Raw genomic sequence first — 22,549 nt, forward strand, 5'->3', positions numbered from 1 at the left:
ATACCTGGCAAGGCCCTTTCCTCCACCCCCAAAGCTCCAGTCAGGCCATCCATAGGCCTGGCAAAGCCTCCCTGCCTCCCCCTCCCACCCCAATAATCTAAATTCCACCCACCCACCTTCTCCCAATCATACCTACACCTTTCAACCCTTACCTATCCCAATACTCACCTTCAACCCCTTCCCTACTCCTACCCACACCTTCAAACCCTCCACCACCCTAATACTCACCTGCCAACTCTCCCCATCCCATCCCATCCCATCCCATCCCATCCCATCCCATCCCATCCCATCCCATCCCATCCCATCCCATCCCATCCCATCCCATCCCATCCCATCCCATCCCATCCCATCCCAACCCTTACCTTTCTTTCCTCCCCCACCTCCAGCCTCACCTTGCCACCCTGCCCCACCAGAACTCTCACCTTTCCACCCTCCCCATCTTAAGCCTCTCTGTTCCACCCTCTTCCAATCTGCTGCCCCAAGCCTTCACTTTCAACCCTCCTGCCATCCCCAGTCAATCCTTCCCACCCTTCTCCTGTCCTCATCTTCCAACTTACCCCAAGCCACACCTTTCCAACCCGCGAGCCACAGACTTAGAACCAGGCAAGTGTCGTGCCACGAGAAAGTGGTGTAGAATCTGCTACAGCCCCACTAAAGCTAATCACTGGGGGTGGTGGTGGTGGAAAACACATATTTTGCCCCATACTCCAATTTTTCTAGATACACCTCTGGGGGAGTGGCAAGCAGGGGCACTGGGAGGGGAAGGGGGGGCAGGGGCATACTGCCCACGGGGTACTGTGAGAAATGAAAAGTGAGGTCAAGGGTACTACAACATTGAAAAGGTTGGGAAACACTGCTATAGACTGACTATGAGATTGCAGTGAAGACCACGAAAAAGTATACACTAGCTCTTGCTTGGCTCTGTTATATAGAGTAATTAGGTCTCTTATGTCTTGTCAAAGACATGACCTGGCCTTTGGGGTGGTAGCAACTCCAAGCTGTGGACTCTGAACAGGAAACTCAAAGATGTTAAACTGTATTTTTAAAATTGATTAAAGTAGGGTACTAAAATACAAGTTTAAAACAATAAAACCCATATCAAGGTGCAAAACAGTTACACAAAGAGAATAACAAAAGGCTAACAATTACATACTACAAAAAATACAAGCAGAAAAGTACTAGTTGTCTTCAATACATGTGCAAAGTTCCAATAGAATTTCAGGTAGCGTGGAGGGTAAAAAGCATAGAAACAAAGAAAGAGTAATTATTAACACTGAATGAACTTATTTATGATTTAAGATGGCCACAACAGGTGATCACTGATTAACCAATCCAGGCACACTCTGACCAGAACATTCAGGTTATGAGTGAGTTTACCCCTCCCCTTTGAAATGAAACTTTCTCAGAGCAACTGGTCCCAGCCAGTTCAAAGTAATGAAGATGACATCATCATTCTAACAAGAATAGTGACCTTGAGGAGATAAACATTCACCCCCAATTAGCAACACCTGCAGTTTTGAACTTTCTTAACTCATGAGAAAGGCAAAAGGATTTTACTAGGCTTTAGCATTCAAAAAAAGATTCTCTCTTGACATGTCCCTTTCTAGAAACCTTCAAAATACTGATAATCTGGTCATTAACTGTGAGGCTTTCATGAGCTACTTTGCAGATAAAGTCTTGTGGCTCCTGCAACCTCCCTGCAAAACTTCATACAGTAAGTGGACTGGAGATTCGTTGATTGTCTTCTGGTCCTGTATTAGACAAATGCAGTTGGCTCTCTCAGACCGATGTCGTATTCACTGTAAATTGTGTTCACTATAAAGCCAACCACTTGCCTCCTTGTTCAGTACCTATTATGGCTGGTGAAAGCCAGCATAGGGAAGGGCTACACGCTCCCTAGAGGACATCATCAATCTGTCTTTAACTTTGGGAGTCATTCCAGTGAAGCTGAAGGAGGCAGTGGTGAAGCCAACTTTTGAAGAAACCATCTTTGGGCCCTATTGAACCGTTTCTACTTGTTTTTAAAAGCCCCACTAAACAGTGTTTATTACTTATCTTTCCTATTTTATTCTGAGATTTGAATATGAGTGTAAGCAAAAATAACTATACTAAGGTAAATAACCAAGATCCTTAAGTGGGCAAGATCCTATCAAGTAATATACTTCATTACAATGCCAATGCTGGTACAGATATTCTACCCTGCCTTCACACACACATCATCACTGGAGGAGAGAAGAGATCAAAAGAGGCAGAGCAAAGAGTGAAACAAACTTATAGCTCTCTATCTGTAAAGGTTTCTGTCAAATATTCAAACTCTCAGTTCTATACATCTAGATAGCCAATATCTAAAAAGTACATGTTTTCCCTCTTCAGTAGTCAGTACATGTTTTCCCGTCTTCTGCCTTTAGATCAGAAAATCCCCAAGGTTTCAAAAAGCACTATAAATGTGACTTTTCCTATCCATTTGCAGGGAAAGCAAAGGAGATCATCAACATTTATTTAGCTTTCCTTGGGTCTTTTCGCTTCTTCATGCTTTCCCCCACCCACACCACAATAGTTCCTCCCTCACTTTGGGCTACCATTTCAGAAGGATAAGAAGGGCTTTCTTTTTTTAAAAAAAATGTTCCCACTGAAGATGCTGCAGTGATAGTAAAATTGACAAGATTGACATGACAAAATTCATTTATATGTTTTAATTTAATTATTGTATATATACTGTGTGTTTGTTTGCAAGACCCTTGCATGCCACCCCTCACTCATCTCCCTCCCCTTCCCTTGCATGCCACCCTTCCACCTCCCTCCCCTCCCTCTCCCTCCACTAGGGTGGGTGGGCCATGTCCAGATGCCGGGTCCTCCCCTTCCTCCCTTGCATGCCACCCCTCCCCCTCCCTTCCCACATGGTTTGCTAGACCATGTCAATTTCACTGGGTCTATCATGTGAAAATTTTAAAAGCCCTTCTGATCTTTCTGAAATAGAGGCCCAAAGAGTGGGAGGAACTGCTGTGGTGTGGGCGGGGAAAGTCAGGGAGGAGTGGGAAAATTTAAAAAGTAGTAGGCAATTCCTATGGAGGTTGCATGGAAGCAACGAAGCAACGGGCAGGCAAAATGATGGATTGGTTTGACTAGAGACACTTTGCAGGGAAGTAATCTCTGTGCAAATCAAAACCACAGGAAAACCCTATTGTGAAGCAGTCAGCTGCAGGGAAAGTAGTGCATGCATAAATGGCCAAAGATTCCTTTCTCTGTGCTTGAAGAAGGGGAAGGGAATCTAGAGAGAGTTAATCAGCAAACTTTCTGACTGGTTGAAGGGGAGCAGGATGGGATTGCCAGAAATGAGGAACATTTACAAATAAGGAAAGGAAGGGCAGTTTTGGGGCAGAGAGCCGTTCTAGTTAGCTCACTGAGCTGGGGTTCCGATGGGAAGTTCAAGCTTATCCAATTTAGATGTGGGTAAGCAGAAGAAATCTCTTTACAGAAAATGCTAATGGAGCATAGGGATTTATTTATTTGTTTACTGGATTATTAGACTGCTCCCCACTTTTTGCACAGGTTTGGAGCGGTTTATAACATAATTCCTCCATACAATCAATAAAATAACGTATAATATAACACAACAACATGCAACAATAGTCAATCACATCACCATTAAATAATGCAAAATATAAAATACAGCAAGGATGGGAGGAAACTGTTTCACTTCCATTCAATTCAGTTGATCTTAACATCACCAGGAGAAGGCAGAGAAAAGGGAAAAAAGGGGAGAGGGGGAGAAATACTAATGCAGCAGGATCTTCTGTATCTAATTTTCTTCAAAGTTTGATTAATAATTTGGAGTTGAGCAAAGGAAGAAATGTATTTGTTTCTGAGGTTGTTTTTGTTTCCCCCCTGCATTTGTTGAAATTTAGATAGTGGCTATATTATCTGCTGATTTCAGCCTTTGTCTTGGAGATGGTCTTCAAGTCCTGGTGGCATATACCTGAAAGGAAATTTAGCTATGAGACTGTTGATCTACTAACCCATATATGTAACTTGTCACTAAAATTGGCCACTGTACCAGAAGACTGGAGAGTAGTAAATGTCACCACACTGATTTTTAAAAAGGGATCCAGAGGGAAACTAGGAAGTTGTGAGTGCCAAATGTCTGTCCCGGGCAAATTGGTAAAAACTGTAATCAAAAAATTATTAGGCACATAAAAGGATAAAGCTTTCTGAGAGAAAATCGGCATCACTTCTTCAAAGGGAAGTACTGTCTCCCCAACCTTCTGGAGTTCTTTGAAAACATGAACAAATGTAGAAAATGGTGGCTCAGTAGCAGAGGTGTAGCAAGGGGGAAAAGCACCAGGTGCACTGATGTGTCCTCCACCCCGCCCTGGAACTCCCCCTTCCCACCCTAGAACGCCCTTGCCACGATTCCGGAGCGCCCCTGGAGCTCCCTCCCACACCTCCAGAGGGGCACGTGCCTGGTGTGTCATGCCTCCCTGTCCCCTTGGAGCTATGCCACTGCTCAGTAGACATTATATGCTTTCAAAAGGCTTCTGACAAGCTCCATCATCAAAAACTTCTGGGTCAGTTAAACAGTTATGGGATAAGAGGTCAGGTCCTTATGCATTAAGAATTGGTTAAAGAACAGGAAGCAGAGAACAATAATAATTGGACAGTTCTTGCAGTGGAGGGAAGTAAGCAGTGGGGGTCCTGTCAGTTTAGTGACAGGGGTTAGAGATCATATTACCCCCGTGTTGCATTGCCTGCACTGGCTCCCGGTGGAATTCCAGATCATCTTCAAGGTTCATCTTTAAGGCCCTTCATGGCCAGGGGCTCTCATACCTTTGTGACCATCTTACCCCATATGACCCTAGTTGGCCTCTGCAATCTGCAGAGGCAAATTTGCTGGCAGTCCCTCACCCCTCAATGATGTGGCTAGCCTCTACCTAAACCAGGGCACTTATGGCCCTGGCCCCTGCCTGGTGGAACACTCTTTCACCAACTATCAGGGCCCTGCGGGACCTTGGTGAGTTCTGTAGGGCCTGTAAAGCTGAGCTGTTCCACTGGGCCTTTGGGGAGGCTAGCCGCGGATTACCTGTTCCCTCTTGATACCCCCTGCACCACACTTTCATACAATCTCTGGAATTGCCCTTGCATTATATATATTTTTACCAGCTTTGGCATTTCTGCCCCCCTCCTGGCCTTAGGATTGGACACTATCTATTAATCAATCAATCAATCAATCAATCAATCAATCAATCAATCAATCAATCAATTAATGTGGGTTTATGATGCTGCTGCTTGTGATTTTAAGGGATTTTAATGTTTAAAGTTATAATTTGTATTTAATATTTATTGTTGTGTTGTTTGCTGTTATACACTGCCCAGAGCCCCTCGGGGATTGGGCCGTCTATGAAATGAATGAATGAATGAATGAATGAATGAATGAATGAATGAATGAATGAATGAATTGTGTTGGGTTTGGTGCTATTGAATTTGTTCATAAATGATCTGAAACTAGGGGGTGAACAGTGCAGTGACCAAATTTGCAGATGACACAGTATAGTGAAAACCAAGGCTGGTTGTGAAGAGTTCCAGAAGAATCTCCACAAAGTTGGGTGAGTAAGTAACAATGTAGCAAATGAAGTTCAATGCAGATAATTTTAAGATAATGTACATTGGAACTAATCCCCCCCCCCCCCCATTTTCAACCATATGCTAATAGGATCTGAAATTGCTGAGACTAAGAAGAAAAGAGACCTGGAGCTATGGTGGATACCTCAATGAAATGTCAGCCCGGTGTGCTGCAGTGGTGAAAAAGGCAAACCTGTACACAGAATTATTAGGAAAGGGACTACAAATAAAATGGCCAATATTATATTGTCCCTGTATCAGTGGTGGGATTCAGCAGGTTCGCATCACTTTGGCAGAACCGGTTGTTAAAATGGTGCTTGTAAACAATCAGTTGTTAAATTATTAGAATACCCACCACCGGAACTGCTTGTTAAATTATTTTAATCCCACAACTGCATCATTTGGAAGACTGTACTCTTCTGGTCCCCATATCTCAAAAAGGATATTGCAGAACTGGAAAAAGAATTGAAGAGAGCAACCAAGATGACTAAATGTTTAGAGCAGCTTTCCTGTGAAGAAAAACTGAAGTGTCTGTGACTTTTCAGTTTAGTGAAAAGACTAAAGATAGACATGATAGAGGTTAATATAATTAAGCAAAGGGTAAAGATAATGGACACAGAGATTTTTTTTCTTCTCCCAAAAGACTAGTTCTTTTGTGCATCCAGTGAAGTTGATTAGCAGGCAAAAAACCCCCACCCCAAACCAAAACTCCTTTATACTACAAGTGGTTATAATGTTGAATTTTCTGCCAGAGGATGTAGTGATGGCCATAGGCATAGATGACTTTTAAAAGGGATTCGTGACTACTAGCCATGGTAACTAACAGCCCATGGGGGGGGGGGAATCCACTGGTTGGAACAGCACTTGCCCTGACAGAGGGGCAAATCCATTGGCAGGCAGCTGTTTCAGCTCTTCCCAGCAATAGGACACTGTGTCAGTGTCCGTACACCCCTGCTGCTGTTGCTGATGTAGCAGGGGTGGTCTGCGGTGTGTGTGAGACCAGGGGCTTCCCAGCAGCAGGGAGACTTTTTTTGTGTTTTAAGCTTCCCTACGCTGCTGAAAAGCCTTCTTGGGAGCAGCAGGCCAACATGACTGTGGTTCCACAGCCAGACACCTGGCCCATTGGATGGGACTGCCCAGGGAACTTCCACATTCAGAAGCACTAAATCTTTGAATACCAGTGCCAGGAGGCCAGTGGCGTTTCTGCCTAGGGACAGGGGGTACCCTATGTCCCCGGGCGCCCCCCATTTGGTCACGTGGGGGGGCGCCACCATTTCAGGGTCGTTTGTGTGATTTTTAAATTTTTTAGTGCTTTTCACGTTTTGGCCTGCAGGGGGCGCATTTTTAAGGCTAGCAACACCAAATTTTCAGGGTATCATCCAGAAGACTGTCCTGATGATACCACCCAGGTTTAATTTGATGTTTGGTTCAGGGAAAGCAAAGTTATGGACCCCCAAAGAGGGTGCCCCCATCCCCATTGTTTTCAATGGGAGCTAACAGTAGATGGGGGCTACCCATTTGAGGGACCATTACTTTGCTCCCCCTGAACCTAACTTCACCAAACTCTATTGGCATCATGAGAATAGTTAACCAGATGATGTACCCTGAAATTCTTGGTGTCACTAGCTTTAAAAATACACCTCTTACAAGGCACCCCAAGAAAAGTTGCCCAAAGATTCTTTGTTTTGCAGTGACTTTGCTCCATTGTAGCCAATGGGGAATTTCTGAGTGTGTAGGCAGGCTGCACATTTTTTTGAAGACAAGAGGGCAATTCACAGACTTTCAAGGTGGCTCAGGGAGGCCCTCCTGGTAATAGCATCCAGGCATAGAGAGACTGCTTTGCTTCCTGAGGGTTCAATTCTTACTTGGGCCCCCAAAAGGCTTATTTTGTTTCCATTCTCCCAGATGGCTCCCCTGTGGTAGAGGTTTCAAATGGGAGGCACCTCGTGGTAGGGGGTCTTTGGCTCTGGGTGGGGGCATTTCCTGCAGGGCTGCTGGTGTGAGTTTCCCTGAAAGGAACCAACCTAAATTTATAAAATGCTGTGGGCAAATTCAAGTTGAAGGTGAACCTGATGCCCACAGCATTCAGCCATCCCAGGCAAACTCTTTTAGTGCCCCCACTCAGAGCAAGACCACTACCACATTGCCACCTGTTGAAACCTCTACCACAAAGCGCCAGCTGGGCATAACAGAACAGCTCTCCATTGAAGTCTATGCGGTGGGAAAAATAATGTTTCCCACCATAGAGACTTGCTGAAGAGCTCTGGCAGATTCTGGGGAATTTCTGAGTGTGTAAGCACTTCGACCATTACACATTTTTTAAGATAGAAATGCGCCAGATCTCTCAAGGTGGCTCCAAGAGGCCTTGGTAGTAATAGCATCCAAGTCTTGGTGAGCTTTGCTTCCTGGAGTGGGGCCGAGGGATTGAGAGAGTTCTGAGAAGAACTCAGCCTCATCAGAGGCTTCATGGGCAGGGAGCATGGAACCAAAATAAGTTTCCTTTGCAGGGCCCATAAAATTGAACCCCTCAGAAGCAAAGGTCTCTATGCCTGGACATGTTTCTTACCAGGGAGGGGCTTCCTGGAGCCACCCCTTGAAAGTCATCGGTGCCTCTATCTCTTTCAGAAATGTGCAGCCTGCCTTCAGAAATTCCCCATTGGCTACAAGTGGGAGTATAAGTCACTGCAAAACAAAGAATCTTTGTGGCAACTTCTCTTTGGGGTGCCTGTAAGGGTATGTGTATTTTTTAAAGCTAGTGACACCAAAAATTTCCAGAGGTATCATCTGTTAACTATTTCCCATGATGCTTTACTCCTAGGGGGAGCAAAGTTATGGTCCCTCAAATGGGTAGCCCCATCTACTGCTTAGCTCCCTATTAAGAAAGCAATGGGGATGGGGGCATTCAATTTAAAGGCGTCCATAACTTTGTTTCCTCTAGCTCTGAACCAAACATCACCAAACTTGGGTGGTATCATCACTAGGCAGTCCTCTGGATGATACCCTGAAATCATGGTGCTGTTAGCTTTAAAAAATGCACCTCCCTGTGCAGGCCAAAAAAAATTGACCTAAAAAATACTCCCACCCAAAGCCCAAATACCTTTGCATTCACATTTGGTTCATATATTGGGCATGGGACATAATTGGGACACACTTTTTGTCCAAATGTGTCTAAATTTGCCCAGGATCTCCTGGCTGAATCTGGTATTTGTTTCATCTAAAATCTCCAACCACTCAAAAGTGATAAAGTTGTTTTCAGAGGTGGGAGAGATCACCACCCCAAACAGCATCACTTTCAATTTTGTTTTAACTTGAGAACCCCAGATTCTCCCTTTAAGGTGGATTTTAAAAGAAGAATCTGTAGGCTCCCTAGTTTAAGCAAATCTCATTGAAAGTAATGCTGTTTTTTGGGGGTGGATTCCTCTGGAGGTGTTTCTTGTGGAGAGATGATGCTGGACATTTGTTTGGTAAAACGTTTTTTGCTGGGGGGTGGTTTGTGAGAGAGGTTTTACATGCTTTAATACCCACTCTGCACTGGCTATTTGGAGTTAGTTTCTCAGGCTAACAACCTACCTCATAGGGTTGTTGTGATTAGGAAATTAGGAAAAGAGTTGGTGGGGAGAGAGCCATGTATGTTTTGCTGGGAGTGGGAGGTGTTTTGTGAGCTGGTGCAAAAAATAATTGTTTGTTCATGGTGGGGGAGGGTGGCTGCCCATTCGCCCGGCGAGGGGGGCACCAAACTCAGGTTTTGTCCCCGGGCTCCAGTTTGCCTAGGTTCGCCCCTGCAGGAGGCGACATCAGGGGAAGCCTCTATGCCCTGCTGTTGGCCCTCCAGAAAAACTGATTGGCTACTGAATGAGACAGAGATCCTGGGCTATAGTGAATAGCCCAATAAAAGTGCCAGAGTAGTGTGCTGCAGTGGCGAAAAAGGCAATTTCAACATTGCATCCATGAACACATTGCCAAGTCAGACCATTAGTCTCTCAACGTCAGTACAACATCAGCATATTTTGTAGACACTGAGCTATGCCATTTCCCCCAGTACCTTATTTAGTATTTTACTTTCTGGAAATTCTGTTATGTTTTTTGTGTATGTTTGTTTATAAATATATCAACAAACTATTAGAAGCAGCAAGACGCCTTTAAAACACGTAGCAGAACTTGCTAATCAAGTATTAGATTACCAAAGAGCAATTGCATCCTCAGGTATTTTGCCTTCTGGCAACTTACAACTTTCTTTCACTGTGATGCAATTCAGATTGCCTTCTAAGTGACGCTGTTTCTGTCATAAAATGTAATGGAAATTACATTGCTAAAGCCAACAAGATTGATACAGCTATTTTATTTATTTAATTTCTTTATGTAAAACATTTTTATGGTGCCTTCCCACTCTATCAGAGTTGGCAAGGCAGCAAACCCTGAAACATTTGAGCAATTAAAAATACATTAAAAAAAACATAAACAACACTAGAAGAGCCAGTAACTTGCTGTTGGGGGTATGCCAGACAAAACAAAGAAGTCACTTATAGTTGAAAAACACCAGTGGACAGAGACAGACAAATCTCTCTGGAGAGAGAGTTTCCAAATTTTGGTGGCATGACCCAGAAGGAACTTTCTTGTTTCATATGGCAGATGCAAGTGAAGCAGGATTGCCAAAGATGACTGGAGTGTGTATGGGTAAGTTGATATGAGAGGAGGCAGTTTGTAAAGTATGTTGGTCCCAGGTCATGCAGGGCTTTAAAGATCCACACCAGCCCCTTGAAGCAAAGTGTAACTGTCCATGTAGATTACAAGTGTAAAAAATAGAAAAAATAAGGAGAGTCATATAATTTTTTTAAAAAGTCATAGGACATTTTCATAGAAAATACCAGATAGGCAAAAGAAAAAAACAGGGCCAGAAACCTTTATTGTCATAGATTTAAATGAATGAACAGTTTTTTTTAAAGATTACTTTGACAGCAAGCGATGGAAACTGGGCCCTTTGAAAATATTAATTCCTCTTTTCCTGAAGATAATATGCTGGCCAGATTTAAAGCAAAAGTTGACTGCATGTGCTCTTTGAATAGATATTTCTGTCTAATTATTACTTGTCTCCAACCTCATACTTTTGATGAGTCAGGCTGTCTTGCATCTTCATCCATGCAACCTATAGTTGAACCCATATCAGTCTTGTTTCGTTTGCATTTTTTGGTTTTCCTTAGGTTTTGTGCAGTCCCAATCTCTCCCGCCACCCTCAGCTATAGGCATTTGGTGCTATTTCCTCCAGCATGGATTGGCATGATGTTTTCAGTTTCCCTTAATAATATATTTTTGAAGTATTGGAAAACTGTTCTATTTTTGAATCCTATTCTATCAAGATCTGATGATTAGGATAAACAAGAGGGAACTTGCAAGGACTTGCTGGAGGCATCTCATCTCCCCTTCATCCACGATTTTTTCTTTCCCTTTCCTGAAAGCCCTCATAGTCATTCCCTCATAGAAGACGAAGACGAAGAAGAAGAGTTGGATTTATATCCCGTCTTTCTCTCCTGTAAGGAGACTCAAAGATGCTTACAAACTCCTTTCCCTTCCCCCCTCACAACAAACACCCTGTGAGGTAGGTGGGGGTGAGAGAGCTCAGAAGAACTGTGACTAGCCCAAGGTCACCCAGCTGGCGTGTGTGGGAGTGTACAGGCTAACCTGAATTCCCCAGATAAGCCTCCACAGCTCAAGCGGCAGAGTGGGGAATCAAACCCGATCCCTACAGATTAGAGTACAGCTGCTCTTAACCACTACGCCACTGCTGCTCCTATGTACATTTTATATTTAACCACTATGCCACAACCAACCTACCCTGTTTCTCCTAATATAAGACATCCCCGAAAAATAAGACATAGTAGAGGTTTTGCTGAAGTGCGAAATATAAGGCATCCCCCGAAAGTAAGACATAGCAAAGTTTTTGTTTGGAAGCATGCCCGACGAACAGAACACAGGAAAAATAAGACATCCCCTGAAAATAAGACATAGCACATCTTTGGGAGCAAAAATTAATATAAGACACTGTCTTATATTCGGGGAAACACGGTATGTATATTTTCCTCCTGTCTTCAGCTTTCCCCCTTCTTCCCCAGCAGCCTCTACCTAGGAAAACTATCGCCCAATTATGTTGTGCTTGCTATTGGATCAGGCCCACTACCATGGTAAGAAACCCTCACAAATTTGAGGGGGGCATCTCACCTTTCCCCTTTCCACTATTTTCTCTTTCCCTTTCCTGAAAACTCCCATAGTCTCTTCCCTTTTCATGCTTCCTTCTCTCCTTAGGATTTCCAGTTCCAGTCTGCGAGATTTGTAGCGATTTGTGGATGGAGATGTGTGGTTTGGGAAAGGAAACAACATCAGCATGGTATAATGCCATAGAGCCCATCCTCCAAAGCAGCCATTTTTTCCAGGGGAACTGATTTTGGTTATCTGGAGAGCAGTTGTAATTCCGGGTAATCTCCAGCCCTACTAGAGGGTTGGCAGCCCTAGTTCCCTTGGAGGAAACTGCTGCTTTGGAGAGTGGCATGTATGGCGTACATTCACCAAACCCCATCCTTCTCAGTCTCCTCCCATAATCTCTGGTATTTCACGTCCCAGAGCTTTCAACGCTACTTCAGATCTAAATAAAATGTGTATTTATTGACTTTATCCCCCCCCCTTCCCTGTTTCTCCCTGGTAGGGACTCAAAGTGGCTTTCATCATTCTCCACGCCTTCATTTTGTCTTCTCCACTACCCTGTGATGTAGGGTTGGCTAGACCCATGGTCACCTAGCAAACATCCATGGCAGAGTAGGGATTTGGTGTGGTGTCTTCCAGATCCTAGTTTAACACGCAAACTACTACACCACACTGAGAAATTGCTTGTGAGCTTGGCTGACAGTTTTTCATAAGGACAAAATGAAAGGAACTGTACTTTGTGGCTCCCATTAGACCTTCTAGCGACATTTGACAGAGTGGGCCATGAGCTATTGCTGAAACCACAGGGAGTGCTCAGGCATTGCTGACAGGGTTGTTCTGCTTAATCCTGGCGGTGAAGTCTAAATGAGATGGTGATGATCATTGCTTGTTCTTGCCATTTTCTTTGCCATGCCTAGTATGTTCCCACTATTTTCCTCCTGATCAAAGAGAACACTAGGTAAATATTTGATATATATTTAATGTTCTTCTCTGTTTCTGTTGCCTTGGTTTTTTCAAGGGCCCAGTCTTGGGGGTGAGAGATAGTAGGGAGAGCTGCCCTGGATGACAGGCAGAGTGGAGTGCTGCTGAGACAGTCAGAGGCTGTGTTTGTGGCTGCTTACCCAGGTGCTGCATCTACTGCCCTTCCTTGTTGGCCTACACAATTATTGTTGGAAGGTAGAAAGCAAGATAGGACATGACACCGAGCCTTGGAGTCAGCTGTATGTGTGTGTGCATTATGTGTACTCAAGTCACTTCCAAACTATGGCAACGCTATGCATTAACTGACCTCCCAAAATGTCCTGTTTTCCTTGCTTAGATCTTGCATATGGGGGAGGTTGTGGCCTCCTTGATTGAGTCAATTTATTTTACATTTCATCTTCCTCTGCCTGCTGTCTTCTGCTTTTCCTAGCATTGTCTTTGCTAGTGAGAGGGTATTTTAGAAGAAAACTTGCCTGAAGATTTCACCTACTAAATTTTTATCGCAGATTTGCCATGGGGTCTGTGGGAGAAAGAGGCAGAGATCAGAAGTGTATCGAGGGGAAATGGTGCTCGGGGGCAACACCTCCTTCGGGCGCCCCCTACCCCTGTGCCCCCAATGTTTGGGGGCACAGACTGAGCCCCGCCCTCACCTCTCTGCAGGCAGGCTCCTGCACAGAGGCCCTTGGTGGGGCTCAGTGGCTGTGGCCAGCCCAGGCAGGCACCATGGCCACTTGTGGCCGCCTGCCATTTTGTTATGTTGTGGGGGAGCTAGGTGCCCCGCCACAAAAGGCGTGCACCCAGGGAAGTGGGTGACCCCATGTTCCTATAGGCTGTATCCCTCTGGTGAAGACAGAAGTAAGATTAGGTGTGGTTTATTCATGCACCTTGATATCTGTCTCAGGCACCCCAGTCACTAATTGGAAATTTTGTGCATTCTTGTGTAACAATGACAAAAGTTGTTCAGGCCAGATCAATAGAAAACTTTTTTCTTTCAAACTTCATACCTTCAACAGAATGATGAGACATGAGCACTTTTGCAAGTTGGGACATATTTTCTCCACACTATTCCTGGTTCATAATACTTTCTAACCAGTATCGAAGCTGTAGGAGTGGAATTTTTTTATCATTATGTTTGTGCTAAAACAGGAGGGGTTTTTTAAATCACTATCTTGTAATCCTTTATCAACATAGTACTTTAAAATACTGCCCTTTCTCCAAGGAGCTTAGCGGCATCCTTCATCCTTTCTTTCTCCTTTTTATCCTGTAAGGTATGCTAGGCTGAGAATAAGTGACTAATTCAAAATGACCTAGCAAGCTTTCATGGCAGAGTAGGGATTTGAACCTGGGCCTTCCATATACAAGTCCAGTATTCTACCTCTACTATGCTATTCTGGAAGACAATCAGGAAATGGAAGAAAAAAACTTAGCATGCCATTTTTATTGACATAAGAAATAAGAACATAAGAAAAGCCCTGCAGGATCAGACTAGTCCATCTAGTCCAGTATCCTGACTCACATTTGCTCTGGAGGTCCAACAACAAGGCATACAGGCTGAGACCTTCCCCTGATGTTCCCTTCTTGGCACTAGGATTCAGAGATTGTCTGCCTCCAAACTTTAGTCCCCATGACTAGTAGCCACTGATAGACCTCTCCTCCATGAATCTGTGTAATCTTCTCTTAAAGCTGTCTGTGTGCGATGTGACACCACCCTATGGGCAAGTCATGACCCAGGGGATTACCTTCGTGCCTATGATCATTACCACATCCTCTGGCAGTGAATTTCAATTTTATTCAGTGGCTGTGTAAAGAAGTATTTCCTTTTGTCCATTCTGCATCTACAGTGGAACCTCAGTTTTCGTTGGTAATCGGTCCGGCGACTATCGGCGAAAACCGAAACCGGCGAAAACCGAGGCTATGTTGTCTGCGCAGGCGCAATACAAATGGCGCAGTGAAGTTATGCAAAAGTCGCCTCGGATCTGAGGTGAGCAACGAAAACTGAGGGGAAAACAACTGGCAACAATCGGCGAAAAACAAAATCAGTGAAAAACTATGTCGCTGAAAACCAAGGTTTCACTGTACCGCCATTCAGCTTCATTGGGTGCCCTCAAGTTCTAGTATTTTGGAGAGACAGAAAAAATTATCTTTGTCAACTCTCTCCACCTTGTGCATAATTTTATAAACTCCTATCATGTCCTCCCTTAGTTGTCTATTTTCTAAACTGAAATGAAGCTGCACATGGTGCTGTGCTGCACTGGGTATGCCTATCTTGATTAATGGTGTACCGGTCTCTATGTCACAGTGATGTCAGAATTTCTATAATCGTCTAAACTATGCTTTGAATCTTTGCAAGAGTTGTGGATTCTTTTGGGTGTCAAGAACTTTCCTTGGCTAACCAAGTTTTTGAATCTATTTTCTTTATTTGGGTAATGGGCTCATTTCGATGGAGTTTAAATTTCTGTCATCATAGTGAATTCTCTACCACATTTCCATCTTACCAGAATACTGGTAGCTTGAGCTTGCAAGAGCTCTTGTGTTGGGAGAACCCACCCTTCATTTCCCTCATTCTTGCCATGGAACAACTCTCATTATGCTGTAATTCTAGGGGATCCCCTGCTCATACTGGAGGCTGGCATCCCTACTATGCTAAAGCTTATTAAAAGAGACTCAACCTGTTTATTTAACGAGTGAGCCAACCACTTCTGCCTCTGACTCTACCTGTTCATGTACTACAGATAGCTTATTAAAAGAGACTCTTCCATTTCAGAACATGAAGGAGCTTGTCACTTATGCCCTTGACTTGCATTGCTCTTTTCTGATACTTTTATTGCTTTTAATTTTGCCTTTTAGAGTGCTGATTTTTCTTCAGTAATTTTTTTACTGCTGCTTTTCAATTATTTTAAGTTGCTTTATAGTCTAATGCTATTCTGATAAATTGTGTCATATTCAAGTCTCTTTAAAGTCAGTAAAGTTTTTATAAAGGGATTTGGGGATGCTGAATCGATTTCTGACATGTGATAAGCTCTTGTGGTTAATCCTTAAACAACCAAAAACACATTACCAGTATCTAAATGTCCAAGGCTCAGTTCAAACAATGAGGAAAGTATTAGAAGCTCGTTCTTAGGGAGGGTATAGCTGAATTTGAGTTTTCACTTATTACATGTTAGAATCCTCTCCTCTATTAATATGGCTCCCACTCCCCTGACTTTTCTCAAACCATGCAAAGCTGAATTATTGAAGAGGGATTTTCTATTCAGCCATGTTATAAAAGGCTGTATAGTTTGGCTCCCTGTTGTGAATTTTGTATTATTTAATGTGAATGAATGAAATGAATGAAATTTTTATTTATATCCCCTCCCTCTGTGAACAAGGCTCAAGGCAGTCATGTTAACACTTATGCTTTTCTTCAATTCTGTTTTCAGACTTCTGGTTGGATCTATAACCCAAATCCTATTTCACTGTTTATTGAATGTTCCATCTTGCTGGTTGTATTAACCCACTCTGTATAGTTCTCCTTGAGCTCCAGTGAGAAAGGCAAATTGGAGATACCATAAATAAATATTTTTTCTGCTGTTCTTGACTTTTTTGTTGAGCTCCCTACAAATCATTCCTGTTGTGCTTTTTAGTCAGTGTTGGAAAAGAGGCCGAAACTTTCTACAATTGGTTATCTTAATTCAAACTGTCTCTTTGACTGGTTCACTGTGCAGTAAAACATCATCAAATCGTTTTATTTTAAACAAATCTGGGAGTCTGAGGAAATTAAAAACAAATAAGTCTTCAGGTCCTGATGGCATACACCCAAAAATTCACTGGGAACTCAAATGTGAGATAGTTGATATACTAACCTGTACTTGTAACCTATCACTGAATTCAGCACCAGAAGACAAGAAGTAACACCAGTTTTTAAAAAGGGAACCAGAAAATTGCAGGCAAACCCATAAGGGAACCAGAAAATTACAGGCGAGTCAGCCTAAATGTTTATTCTGGCAAAAAAATAGAAATTGTAATCAAAGATAGAATTGTCAGCATTAATCTTGGTTCATTTATGAGACAAAGATCTCAGATTGTAGGAAGAACCCAGAACTGGTGAACTTCATGGATATCAACTCCCTTCTTCCAAAGTCCCATTCGGCCATTCCTGACTCTGTTTTGGAGCCATTTGAATGAACTGATGAATGTTCATTAACACAAAATTTCCCAATGTTGAGTTCTGCTTTCTTGTCATAAGAAAATTCATTTATACATTTTAATTGAATTATTGTATATTTACTACCGGTATATGTTAAAATATTTCTAATGTAGAAATGTTTTAATGTTTTGATGTTTCCTGCCTTGGGGATCCTATTTGGGGTCCCTTGCCCTGGTGGAGGGGTGAATCCACTGGTTGGTGGCCATCGCAGCCCTCCACAGCAGTGGAACACAGTGCTGAATGCCACGCCTTCACCCCTATCACTGTGTAACAGGGGCAGGTTGGGAGCATGACTGGGGGAGGAGCCAACACTGGTTGACTTCCACCTGCCTATTGCCCTGTTGTTTCAGGGGCTGGGGCTTGGGACCTATGCCATGTTTTCAGTTGGGGCTTTCTGGTGATGGGGACACTTTTTTGTGTTTTTAGCCTCTCTATGCCATGGGAAATCTTCTTTGGGAATGGTGGTCGGTGCAGCTGTGAAGCCATGTCCAGGCGCTCAAATCATATGCTCAAATCATGCACCTAAGACTTAAGTTAATGGAAACAGTTCCCACATTACATTTCTTGGAGCACAAATGAAAAAGAAAAGTATCAGGCTCAGTTTACTGGCTCAGTCTACTGCTGTATGAGTTCTCCTTTCCCTTTATTCAGGCTGTGGTTCTCATTGTCAATATAATTATGCAGCTGAGAAATATCCCGCTGTGTGCTCTCAATCTTCCTGCATAGGTCTTTTAAGCTGTCCCTTGCAATGTTCTTCTAGGGCCCAGAACTTTCCTTTCAGCCGATACCAGCAGTAATCAGAGGGAATCCTGAGCAGGTCCCCCTCTATCTTCTAGAAATTTTTTAAGTCATGTATGAGTCACAGTTGGGATGTCCTAGTATTCTTCCTGTATCCAGTTACATGAATTATAGAACAGTAATAGTAAGAATGGCATAATGATAACCAAATATTGTTTCCACATGTCAAAGGGACTGCAGGACTTCTGCCCAGGCCATGCTGCTCCTGCTGCTACTTGGTTGAGCTGCAAGAACAAAATGGGACAGCTCAACATTGTTCCAGTGTTGAACTGTCACTTTCAGCACAAACCCAGAAGTGATGTCTTCACATCAGCATGACATTGTAGAGTTCTTCCAAAACTGTATGGTTTTTCATAGAATTCCTGGTGACTAATGCTTTATGCCTTCGTGGTGATGTCACTTATGGATTCATGTTGGAGGTCATGTCACTGAACTGGAACAATTCCAAATAACTTTGTAAATCATTTAGTACAGTGCAACTCTATTGCCTGCATGGAAAAGCTCTCTTGAATCATTCAGTTTGCATAGTTTGCAGAACAGCATGAGATCAAGAGCCTTCCTGACCTGTGGCAGGCCATTCTACCAGGCGGGAGCCACAATGGAGAAGGCACGTGTAGAGGCAGTTGTTGATTTTGCCCATTTGCAGCTGGACATTTGCAGAAGACCCTGCTTTAATGAACATAGCTGTGGTGGCGGAGCATAGTGAGGAGAGGTGGTCTCACAGATAAGAGAGACGACCATGAAGGGCTTTATATGTGATAGCTAATACCTTAAACTAAGTCTGGTAACTGATGAACTGCTAGTCTGTAGGAGGAGAATAATATGAATGCTACATCTAACTCCAAGCAGTGGATTTGATTTTGAGGAGAGACCAATGTGCATTGCATTGCAGGAGTCTAGTTTTGATGTTACTGTGGCATGGATCCAGGTGGTCAGATCAGCTGAATCAAGGTAAGGAGCAATCTTTCAATCTAGGCTGGGTTGGTAGAAAACCTCTTGTGCAACTGCATTAATGTGCTTTTCCAGTATTAAAGCTGGGTCCAGTATAACCCCAGGGCTTTTAACTGAGTCAGCAAGCATCAACTGAACTCTGACAAAACTGGGGAGTACATTTCGTCCTTCAGGATCTCCACCTTTCCAACCAGCCAGAGGCGTATCTAGGCAAACTGAAGCCCAGGAACAAAACCTGAGTTTGCCCCCCCCCCCCCGGTGGTATGGGCGTCCACCCTCCCCCACCACAACCAAATAATTATTTTTTGCACCAGCTCACAAAACACCTTCCACCTCCAGCAAAACATACATGGCTCTCTCCCCACCTACTCTCTTTCCTAATTTTGTCCTCACACCAACCCTGTGAGGTAGGTTGTTAGCCTGAGAAACAGCTCCAAGCCAGTGCAAGTGGGTATTAAGCATGTAAATCTCTCACAAATCACCCCCAGCAAAACATTTACCAAACAAATGTCAGCATCATCTCTCACAAAACACCTCCAGTGGAATCCATCCCCAAACAGCATCACTTTCAATGGTGTTTAAACTAGGGAGTCCAGATTCTTCTTTTAAATCCACAAAGGGAGAATCTGGAGTCCCCAGTTAAAACAACATTGAAAATTATGCTGTTTTGGTGTGGATTCTCCCCCACCATGAAACAGCATCACTTTCAGCGTTTAAACTGTGAACCTCACATTTCCTATTAGCTCCCATTGGGAATTCATAACTTTTGGGAGTCCATAACTTTGGACCCCCTGAACTAAACCTCACCTAATTTGGGTGGTATCATCAGGAGAGTCTCCTGAAAAATCCCTGAAATTGTGGTGCCACTAGTCTAAAAACTGCGTCTCCTGCAGGCCAAAAACTGAAAAAACACTAAAAATACAAAAAACCCACAAACGAACTTGAATTTTTTGCGCCATCCACTAGGGGGCACCCCATGTCTCCTAGGCAAATACGTCACTGCAACCAGCATTATCCCTGCCTTTTCAGCATTTAGTTTCAATTTGTTCACTCTTAGCGAGTTTATCACAGCAGCCAGGCAGTTATTCTAGACCTCTATGGCATCATCAGGGGATTTGGATAAGGATATAAAGGGTATCATCTGCTTATTAATTACATCCGGCCTCAAAGTAAAGATATCATTTCCGTATGCACTTTTTTTGGACTATTATACTTAATTGCATCTGGGAAAGGGGCTGTAGTTCAGGAAAATTTAAATTGGAGTAAATAGTCTTGTACTACTGGACGATTAGTCTTGTATTAGTGAACTCCTCTTTATTTGTAGTGTTTGCAACTGAAGTGTATCCACTGGTTTTTGGGGGGTTTGTGTGTTAAATTGCAGCATGATTCTCTTTCTTGATGAGGACTGTTGTATCTTTTGCTCCAGTTTGTTCTGATTTGCACTTATCATTTGTAGGTTTATTAAATCAGTCCTAGTTAATGTATATAATTGATTTAGACTGGGACTGGATCTTCCAAGGCCTACTCAGATTCTCTAACCACTATGCCACTCTAGATCAATCCTAAATAGATCTTCCCCAAATTAAGTTGTATCTTATTCAATGGAGTCCCAGGAAAGTGTTTTTAGGAATGCAGCCTATGTCCTGTACAATTCTGAGCAACCTTTTCTGAGTTTGCTTCAGTCTCTAAGACCTTTGGGTCTTGTGACTCCCTGGATCTCCCTCCCATAAGCTTTGGACATCAAACACAAACACACTGTCAGTAACTCAAGATATAATCTTATTTTCACTTATGACAAATTCTTAGAGGACAGGCTGGGCGAGAATGTCAAACCTCAAAGTTAAGTTCACCTTCTCTAGAGGTCCTTGAGGAAGATGCTACATGAGAATTTGATGTGACTGACTAGTAAGGTGGGAAAAGATACATGTCCATACTTGGCTAACATAAACAGTATTTTAATTGTTTGAGGGCAGATTAGCTGCTGAAGAGTGATGGAAGTATTTCTACTTTGGCTTCTTCAACAAGGTCAGAATGCCTCTTCCACACCTCTGGAAATTCTAATGAGTATGTTTTTTCCTCTGCTATTTTTAATTTCATTTGTCTGTTTGTACTGAGCCATGCATTTCTCCAAAAGTTCATGTAGTTTGAAATTTGATATTTACCCTCAGCAGCAATGGCTATTTATGCATAAACTACTTCTTGTGACTGTTTACTTTGCAGTGGGGTTTTCTGCCAGTTTTTTTTGGCACAGATCCTCCTCCATGCAAAGAGTCCCTATCTGAACCAATCCACCATTTTGCCTGCCCACCACTTCCTTGTTGTTTCAGTACAACCTCAATTGTTTTCTGTCATCTTTGGTTTAGTATTACTTTGCTAGACCTTGTCAGTCTTACACAGGGTCCATCATTCCAGTGATAGATCTTCAGTCTTTTTTTTATTTTAGAAAAAGAAGCCCTTACAATCATTCTAAAATGGTGGCCAAAAGTGTGGGAGGAACTACTATGCGGTGGCCAGGGAAAGGTTGGGAAGAAGAGAAAACCAGATGAAACCATAATGCATATGGATTTCCTTCAGTTTTATGCAGGAGAAAAAAGCTCACACTTTCACAGCTTTCAGAAACCACGAGGATTCTCTGATCTGAGAGCTCGGTGAGTTCCAAAAAGGGGGAAATATGTGCATAACTGAGCAACAAACCAAAAGGAGACCACAAGTGCAAAAATGGCCAATGAGATCATTTTTATCTAAAAATCTTACATAAACAAATTCATAGTTTTAGAGACATTCAAAAATCATTCTCTTTTTAAATGTATGAACTGATGAAAGATTATCTTGCTGGAAATATACGAATAAAACATACAGGCCTACCAGTTGTTAGCCTCCTCTGAAATTCAGAATGTGTGATTTGACCAATGTCCTAATCACTGGTACTCACAAGCTTGATATAACTGCAAGAGTTTTTGTTTGTTTTTTTGTAGCCTGGATAATGCGATTTCTGGTGAAAGTTGTATAACAAGTCCTATGGCAAATTAGTGAATATCTTTCCTCATTGTGGGAAATTTCACGAATAAGAGAGTTCTTTTCTGTGCTTCTTTCTGGAATGAGTTGCTTTTCATAATGCTGAAAAAAATGTTCTCTGAGACTCGAAAGGCTCTCTTAGTTCTCACTACATGCATTTATCAAATGCATGATCCTGTGTTTTTCATACAGTTTCCATTATCGCAATATGGTAGTGTTAATCTGTTATCAATCTGGCAAAGAAAGCAAATTTTTTAACATTCATAATTTATACACACACAGATTCATTTACATTCTTATCCAGCCCTTTGTGCAAAGAACTCAGGGTTGTTTACACAGTTCTCTCTTCCTTATTTGATTCTCATAGCAAACATGTGAAGAGAGGCAAGGCTGAGGGAGAGAGCAACTGGCCCAAGTTTACACAGTAGGCTTAATGGCAGAGGAGGGATCTGAACTTGGGTTTTTGAACTTAAACATATTCACAATTATGAGCTGGTAGTGCCCCACTAGGAGAGCGTTCCAGCAATCACACTGACACATGTCTGTAATAAATGATATGTTTAAACTATTTGTTACCCATGTATTAATAAGCTAGAGTCCCTTTAGACATTGTAAATGGTAGGGGTGGGCATTGTTTGCACATAATGGAGGATGTAGTAAACGAATCTTTGATAGCATGGGTCATGTTATTGGATTCTGTGACAGTGTCACTTGAATGCATACGGCAGGGGTTCCCAACATGGTACCTATGGGTACCATGGCACCCAATGACACAGATCCTGGTGCCCACAAAGTATTTTTAGAAAGTGG

The 22,549-nt window shown here is 42.8% G+C and overlaps 1 protein-coding gene across 6 annotated transcripts in view; it reads left to right on the forward strand.

Moving 5' to 3' along the window:
- TLCD4 (TLC domain containing 4) overlaps positions 1 to 22,549 on the forward strand; it is an 80,140-nt gene that overhangs the window by 10,165 nt on the left and 47,426 nt on the right. The window contains exon 1 of one of the 6 annotated variants that reach the window (XM_048497004.1): positions 18,667 to 18,724. The exons of 4 other annotated variants lie outside the window; for them this stretch is intronic. The gene's annotated coding sequence lies outside the window, so the exon portion shown is untranslated. Of the gene's footprint in view, positions 1 to 18,666; positions 18,725 to 21,354; positions 21,373 to 22,549 lie in introns of those variants that run through there. One more of the 6 variants, XM_048496999.1, reaches the window with a different exon arrangement.

The sequence above is a fragment of the Sphaerodactylus townsendi genome, linkage group LG05 (assembly GCF_021028975.2).
Source record: "Sphaerodactylus townsendi isolate TG3544 linkage group LG05, MPM_Stown_v2.3, whole genome shotgun sequence".
Taxonomy (NCBI): Eukaryota; Metazoa; Chordata; class Lepidosauria; order Squamata; family Sphaerodactylidae; genus Sphaerodactylus; species Sphaerodactylus townsendi.